At 38.4% G+C, this 9,009-nt stretch overlaps 1 pseudogene; it reads left to right on the forward strand.

Annotated features, from left to right (window-relative positions):
* Window positions 1–375: 375 nt before the first annotated feature.
* Window positions 376–2,598, forward strand: LOC149216786 (protein GRAVITROPIC IN THE LIGHT 1 pseudogene; annotated as a pseudogene).
* The last annotated feature ends 6,411 nt before the right edge of the window (window positions 2,599–9,009 follow it).

The following is a 9,009-nucleotide window of genomic DNA, read 5'->3' on the forward strand; positions in this document are numbered from 1 at the left end:
ATTTGATTTGCAGCCTCCTAAAACCTTCTCAACAATCTTATGTTCACTTATATATTCACCATATGTTCTTGATTTGTTCTCTGCATTCATTGCCAGAGTCATAAACTGATTAACATACTCAAAATCCTTCATCTTCATATTCTTAAAAACTCTTAAGAGTCTGCAACTTGGTTTATTTTACTCTTCCTATGCCTTGATAGACAATCTCCAAAGTGTCTCATGCTTGCTTAGCATAATTTGCTGCTGCATCTTTTGGAAAAAAATCGTTGTTTCAATCCTGATTCCTTACTAAATAAGCCAAAGTGCCTTTGAATATTTTTTTCTTTCTCCATTGACTCATTTAAATTGTCAGCCAACTCTCCATCCATCCTTTACGATCTGCTAGATATTGTTCAACAGTTTCAGCACATTCCTCTGCTAACCAGAGCTTAATCCTCTGCAAAACTACCCCTATACCTTGATAATCTACAGTAATATCCTTCTTGTTGTTAGACTGAGAACATGGATTTTGGTCCTTAGGAATATGTTGACGTAGACGTTGATGCTTGGGCCCTTAGAGAACCGAAGCCCGCTATTTCTACCTTTTAATGATCATCCTGTCACTAAATATCAGGGGGGTAAGAGGAACCTCAAATTTTCCTCTCTCAAGACACTGATTGAATTAAATTATCCTTCCATCATTCTGCTACAAGAGACCATGGTTCCAGGCGATAAGGTCACTGAGGCCTTTAAAAATCTTTGTCTGTGTTGGCACACTTGTGCAATGGATTCAAAGGGTTTATCAGACAAGATCCTCTCTTTATGTGATCCTATGTTAGCCTCCTTCGAAGCCTACTCATTAGCAGTTGGTATCATCCTAGAAGGCCATCTAAGAGGTTTTCCTCAGCCTCCTCAAAACCTTTTCAACAATCTTATGTTCACTTATATATTCACCATATGTTCTTGATTTGTTCTCTACATTCATTGCCAGAGTAATAAACTCATTAACATACTAAATCCTTTATCTTCATATTCTTAAAACTCCTAAGAGTCTGCAACTTGGTTTATTTTACTTTGCCTATGCCTTGATAGACAATCTCCAAATTGTCTCATGCTTGCTTAGCATAATTTGTTGCTGCATCTTTTGGAAAAATTCGTTGTTTCAATCCTCATTCGTTACTAAATAAGCCATAGTGCCTTTAAATATTTTTTTCTCCCTCTATTGACATATGCTTGTGATTCGAAGGAATTCTTCCAAGGAGTCACCATCTCTATTCATACTTGTCGTAGGGGATAACAAGGATCCCATTAGCTCATTTAAATTGTCAGCCAGCTCTCCATCCATCCTTCACGATCTGCTAGATATTGTTCAACAGTTTCAGCACATTCCTCTGCTAACCAGAGCTTAATCCTCTGCAAAACTACCCCTGTACCTTGATAATCCACGGTAATATCCTTTTTGTTGTTACACTGAGAACATGGATTTTGGTCCTTAGGAATATGTTAACTTAGACATTGATGCTTGGCATTTCAATCCTATGTCTGCATGAGAATGTTCAGTGGATTTGAGAGTGAGAATTTCTATTTGACTAGGAGCCTTTCATCCATTATAGATCCTAAGAAGCACAGTAATCATTGTTTCGGACATTTTTTGGACATGCAAAACATGGAGCCATCAGAGCTGGAGTCCATTCTTACACCAGACAGCATGTTTGGGAAATTTTGTATAAAGAAATTTCTCAATGTAGTGCATCCCAGGATGGAAGAATCCTTCTTTGGCAGTTTGGAGCACAGGCACTAGATAGGCAGGGCACTCCACCCCAGGAGCTAATTTTACAGCCAATTCCTCAAATTTGCCAAGTCTGTGTGGTTGGTTCACAGGATTGCATTTTCTTTTGACCCGCCTCTGTTTATCTTTCATGTCAAGAGAGGGGTCGGTTTCGAGGGTTCCTACATGGATAGCATGAATTTTGTGAATATGAATCATGATGTTGACAATATTGTTGCAAGTGAAGGTAATGTCTTGCAGCTTCCTGAGAAGCCAAACCCTACAATTGTAGGGTTTACAGTGATGCCCGGTTTGAGGGTTGGCAAGAAGGCCATAGTGAGATGCGAGGTCTATGTAATGACTGCAACACCTGATACTGCATTTAATGTTTTTGATTTGCTCTCGGCACCTCCCATGGAGGATCTGTAGGTTCATTGTTGTGTATCAAATATTTCTCCTTAGTTTTTGTTTTCAGGATGAATCTGTGGGAGTACTCATTTTTGTTGTCGTAAATGCATTGTGTTTTGTTTTCCAAGTTTCTGAGAACACTTTGGAGAAATTCCAGGGGATGTTCTAGGGAATTCAAAGATGAGAAAACTTTGGAGAAATTCCAGGGGATGTTTTGGGGAATTCAAAGCTGATAAAAATTTGCAGAAATTCCAGGAGATGTTCTGGGGAATTCAATGTTTTTTATACTTGTGGATACTTTTTTGGGAAATTTATGGTTATTTTAGTCAAATCATCCACAACATTGTGCAGAGTTTTGTAAAAATTGCGGGGAGAATTTTGTGAAATTCATGATTGTTTTGTCAAACTATCTACAATATTGTGAAGATTTTGGTGACAGTCATTGTTGTTTTAGTCAAACAATCTTCAACATTATGAAGAATCCTGTGGGAACATTGTATGGAAATCGAAAGATATCTTTTAACATCTGTGAATGACAATTTTTAGAAAATTTATGGCCATAAATTGCTCTTCCATTAAAGTCAATTATTAAAGACTTAAAAGAGAATATCAGAATTTTAATAGTCAGTAAGTCACACAAAACTTATACAATTAGTAGCAAAAAGAAATTATAGCCAATAGCCATTGCAAGGGAAATTGTCTCACTTTGCAGCTCTAAGTCAGAGTTTCACAAAGTTGGGATCTATGTCCATAACCTGCATACAGCCTGAAAGTGCATCTTTGAATCTACCAACAGCCATCTGAGTGGCTGCACGGTTGCTATAGCGTAGCATTGATGCCCTAATATGGCTTTTTGACTTCTCACTTGGAAAGAGCATCTTATCCCTTGAGTATCATATTCTTCAGCTTTAGAAAAATCTCCGTCTGCATATGCTTGATTCCCCCTGTTCGAATGATCAGAGTATACATAATTTTTCTAAATCTTCTAGAAACCAGAAAGATAATTCTTTAATCCATGTCATTATGAAAACACTTTTAGAATCTTGAATGCCATTCAATTAAGGTAAGGCAAAGTATGTTGAGGAAATTCCTTTTAAATGTACCAAATATGTGAATTCGATAAAAGTAGCAGAGTAATAATCTCATTTCATTGTAGTGATGGAAAGAAGAACATTTGTACATAAAGGCTAGCAAAACTAAAAGCAAAAAAAACAATAATGGAATTTCTCTATCAGCTCCTAACTAAATGCAATCGTTGAACTTAAGAAATATTAATTACATTACTTACAGCCCAAAACAACAAAATGTTAACTAAATTTAGAAAGTGGAATATTAATTACATTCTTGTCTATCTTTCATGTCAAAAGAGGGGGTGGATTTCGAGGGTTCCTACATGGATGCTTGAATTCTGTGAATATGAATCATGATGTTGACAATACTGTTGCAAGTGAAGGTAATGACCCGTAGCTTCCTAAGAAGCCAAACCCTACAATTGTAGGGTTTACAGTGATGCCAGGTTTCAGGGTTGGCAAGAAGGCCATAGTGAGATGTCAAGTCTATGTAATCACTGCAACACCTGATCCTGCAATTAATGTTTTTGATCCGCTCTCGGCACCTCCCATGGAGGATCTAGATTCTGTAGGTTCATTGTTGTGTATCAAATATTTCTCCTTAGTTTTTCGTTTTAGGATCAATCTGTGGGAGTATTCATTTTGGTTGTCGTAAATGCATTGTGTTTTGTTTTCCAAGTTTCTGAGAACTTTGAAGAAAGTCCAAGGGATGTTCTAGGGAATTAAAGATGATGGAGAAATTCCAGGGGATGTTCTGGGGAATCCAAAGTTGATAAAACTTTGGATAAATTCCAGGAGATGTTCTGGGGAATTCAAAGATGTTTTTTATACCCGTGGATATTTTTTTGGAAAATTATGGTTATTTTAGGCAAATCATCCACAACATTGTGGAGAGTTTTGTGAAAATTGTGGGGAGAATTTTGTGAAATTCATGATTGTTTTGTCAAACTATCTACAATTTTGTGAAGATTTTGGTGACAGTAATTGTATTTTTAGTCAAGCAATCTTCAACATTATGAAGAATTATGTGGGAACATTGTATGGAAATCGAAAGGTATCTTCTAACATCTGTGAAAACAATTTTTAGAAAATTTATGGTCATAAATTGCTCTTCCATTAAAGTCAATTATTAAACACTTAAAAGAGAATGTCAGAATTTTAATAGTCAGCAAGTCACACAAAACTTATACAATTAGTAGCAAAAAACAATTATAGCCAATAGCCATTGTAAGGGAAATTGTCTCACCTTGCAGCTCTAAGTCGAACTTTCATGAAGTTGGGATCTATGTCCATAGCATGCATGCAGCCTGAAAGTGCATCTATGAATCTACCAACAGCCGTCCGAGTGGCTGCACGGTTGCTATAGCATAGCACTGATGCCCTGATATGGCTTTCTGACTTCTCACTTGGCAAAGATGCAGCGTATCCCTTGAGTATCATATTCTTCAGCTTTAGAAAAATCTCCTTCTGCATATTCTTGATTCCCCTTGTTTGAATGATTAGAGTATACATAATTTTGCCAAATCTTCTAGAAACCGGAAAGAATATTCTTTAATCCATGTCATTATGAAAACACTTTTAGAATCTTGAATGCCATTCAATTATGGTAAGGAAAAGTATGTTGAGGAAATTCCTTTTAAATCTACCAAATATGTGAATTCGATAAAAATAGTAGACTAATGTAATCTCATTTCATTGTAGTGAAGGAAAGAAGAACGTTTGTACATAAAGGCTAGCAAAACTAAGAGCAAAAACAACAATAACCTACTTTGATATATACACAATAGCAAAGTCGTATACCTGAGCCATCAACTTTTACAAGCCTTCTTCACTCTATAAAATTGAAAATGTTGAAAACTCTCATGCTCAGAATGGCCCTCCACAAATCTTTTGACAAGGTCAATTGGACCTTTAGGAGACTTGTTCTCCCACAGATTGGGCTAGGACCGGAGGTGTTTAATTGGATTATGGGTTGTGTATCATCTTACCAATTTCCCCATTTCAATCAACGAATCTCCCTCAACGTACAATGTGTTTTTTGTGATGTGGTTTTGCTCCAACTGGTATCCAAGCTCATGATTTTTTTTACCCTTATAATATGCAATCCTTCTTATGCTGCTCTCATTGCCTTTTCGATTTCTTTGTTATGAAAGAAAACCAAACTGTTCTTTTCTAAAGTGCCTCATGCTTGCTTGGTATAATTTGCTACTACAAATTTTGGAAATGTTGGTTCTTTTAGCCTGTGCTAAATAAGCCATAGTACTTTTGAATCCTTCTTTTTGTTTTCAAGGAACTGAGTTCTTTGAGTATTTGTCATAGCATATATAGCTTAAGTCACAGGTTCGCTGAAAGTCAACCTTGAGTTTCAAAGTCTGGTGAACATCCAAACAAAGTTTAAATTACGCTGATGCTCTGTTGGTTTTGTTCGTGGTCAAATTTTCTACATTTGAATTTGTATTTTCCTAACTGATTTTTGTTCCTATTACTACCAGTGTGGGTGTTGTCTTGAAATTCATCATTCTAGATATTTTCAATCCATCCAATGCATTTTTTGTTTGACCTATAAAGATTTCATAATCTTACTGATTAACCTCTATGCCAATGAAGTACTTCATCAAGCCCAAATTTTTCATATCAAATTCCTATTTCGTTGTTGATTTAAATTTGATCTAATGATAATATTTCAATGTAAATATTGTGATAAACATATAAAAACATTTAGTACTTTCCTTTACATATTTACCTTTGCATATAGAGTGGGTTTTCTGTTGCTTCTGTTAAATCTGTGTCTAATCAAGTAAGAGTTTATCTTGTTGTACACTGTGTTTTTTGTGATGCGGTTTTGCTCAAGTGGTATCCAAGCTCATGATTTTTTTTACCCTTATAGTATGCAATCCTTTTCCCCATTGTGTTGAGTGCCTCCATGAGATGGGGAAACTTCTGCTAAACTTGGTCCCTGGTGAGCCACTTGCTTGGTGCAGGAGTTTGTTCATTTTGACAACTCGAGATAGTTGGATCTTCTGTTGGCAAGTGTTCTTAATCTGTGTGTCCATGATTCAATCAATTTTGGCTTGTTCCATGTAGTATGGGTTTAACTCTATTGGTGTGAGTTGTTCTACAATGTCTAATATGTTCGGTAATGGTGGGAAGTATGGTCGAAGGTAGTCCAGATTGAACACTGCATGTGGGACAAGGAATGGGGGAATTTTGAGCTCAAAAGAATTGTCCCCCACAGCCTTGGTAATGGTGTAAGGCCCATATCCGGGTGGGTGAAGCTTGCGGTGGGGTCCAATGAGGCACTCCTACAAATTTAGCCAAACTTTGTCACCCACCTGGAACTTGTGTGGAACCCGATGTTGTTCATGGCGTTGCTTGTAATTAACATTGGCTTTGTCCAATATATCATGGACCTGTTGGCGAATGTGTTAAATGCACTCAATGAAGATGTTAGCGCTACAAATTTAGCCAAACTTTGTCACCCACCTGGAACTTGTGTGGAACCCGATGTTGTTCATGGCGTTGCTTGTAATTAACATTGGCTTTGTCCAATATATCATGGACCTGTTGGCGAATGTGTTAAATGCACTCAATGAAGATGTTAGCGCTGTCGGCTTTGGACTAGACGTGAGACGAATCTGCCTGAGTAGTTGCAAATGGTATAGACACATCAATGGGACATAGTGGTTGAAATCCCAGCCCTACCTGAAAAGGGTTGTGGCTCGTTGAGCTGTGGAGATCTATGTTGTAGCTATGCTCGACATAGGGGAGGCTTTCATCCAATGTGCATGGATGCTTCCAGTTGTACATGTGCAGAATGTGTATGATCATCTGGTTAACGACCTCTATTTGGCCATCAGTTTGGGGATGGAAAGTTGTGGACTTAGTAAGTTTGGTATCCATCATCGACCAGAGACTTGACCAAAATGCACTTAGGAATATGTTATTTTGATATTAGACAATGGACTATGGGACCCCAAAGTGTATACACACTCGCTCAAAGAAGAGCTTAGCAGTGGCCTCTGTTGTGATACTCTTCTTGCATGCTGCCATAATGGCCATCTTAGAGAGTCTATTGACAACCACGAAAATGTTGTCGTTGTCGTACTTAGTAGAAGGAAGGCCCGACATGTCATCCTTGGAGATAAATTCCCAAGGTCGATTAGGAGTAGGTAGAGGAGTATATAGGCCTTCCTTCTTAATGGTTGGTTTGGAAATGGCGCAGGCAATGCAGGATTTAATGTACCTCCCAAGATCCTGAAGAAGGTTCAGCCAATAAAAATAGTTGTGCAATATTGCCATTGTTTTCTCTACTATGAAATGTCCAACGACCTAATTGTAGTGTGCCTCCCAAATCATCTTAGCATGCTCACTTGAAGGAACACATGTGTGTCCCAAGTGGCATAACAGTGTATCCTAGAGGTGAAAAATTGGAACTTTCTTACCTTCCAAGAGTGTCTGGTTTGTGATGTTGAGTTCTAAATCGCTCTTGTAAATATGCAGCCACCCTGAAGTCTCGTGCAGACAGGAGTCAAGCACAATGATCAATGCCATGACTAGTGGTCGGCTGAGGCAGTCTGCAACATTATTGGTTCTCCCCTTCTTGTACTTAATGTTTAGATGGAATCATTGCAGGTATGTGGACCCTTTCTGATGGCGATCGTTCTGCAACTTCCCTTGTGTTTGTATGAACTGCAAGGGTCGGTGGTCCCTGTGGATGATTGTTTCCTTCCCTAAAATATAATGCTTCCGTTGACGATAGACCTACACAATGGAATACATTTATTTTTCATAGGTGGGATACTTTTGAACTATGTACGAAAGTGTCTCACTCTGGTAAGCCATTGGATGCCCCTGTTGAGTAAGAATTGCACCAATAGCATAGTTAGAGGTATCTAACTCAATCTCAAATGATCGTTGCAGGTCTGGTAATGTGAGCATTGGTGCAAAGTAGAGGCGCTGCTTTAACTAGGAAAACGCCTTATGTTGGTTTTTAGACCAAAATAACTTTGCTTTTTCTCCGCCCTTGGTGATTGGACTTAAAGGCCAAGTGATATGAGAGAACCCCAACATGAACTTGTGGTAGAAATTGACAAGGTCCAGAAAGTTGCGGAGCTCTGTTAGAGTGGTTGGGGTTGGCCAATCCTGAATGACTTGTATCTTGGCTGGGTCCACATGCATACCCTCCACATCAATGATGTACCCAAGATATTGAACCTGGGTCATGCCGAAAGTGCATTTCTCGAGATTGGCACACAGCTTGTGTTGTCGCAGGGTTTGGAGGACCTGTTGAATATGGTGGAGGTGCTCTTCCTAACTATGGTTGAAGATCAAGATGTCATCTAAATAAACCACCATGAATGTATTGGTGAAAGGTCGCAAGATGTCGTCCATTAACCTCATGAAGGTTGTGGGGGCATTCGTCAACCCGAAATATATGACCAACCATTTCAAAAACCCTCCTTGGATTTGAAGGCATTCTTCCACACACTAAAGGGTTCGATAGGCACCTGGTGATAACCAGACTTCAATTCAATCTTGTTGAAATACTTGGCCTTCTTGAGTTAGTCCAGAAGGTCATCAATTTGTGGGATTGGGTACCTACTCTAGACAATGATCTTGTTCAACCCTCGATAATCAATACAGAGTCTCCAAGTCTCATCCTTCTTTTGTACCAATACAATCGGTCTCCCACAGGGTGATTGGCCTAATGTGCCCTTTCAGCAACAACTCCTAAATCTTCCTCTTGATATCATCGTTCTCTAGAACAGAGCATCGATAGATCGG

The sequence above is a fragment of the Pinus tabuliformis genome, chromosome 1_1 (genome assembly GCF_031772625.1).
Source record: "Pinus tabuliformis cultivar Carrire ecotype Pingquan chromosome 1_1, CPIR1, whole genome shotgun sequence".
Taxonomy (NCBI): domain Eukaryota; kingdom Viridiplantae; phylum Streptophyta; class Pinopsida; order Pinales; family Pinaceae; genus Pinus; species Pinus tabuliformis.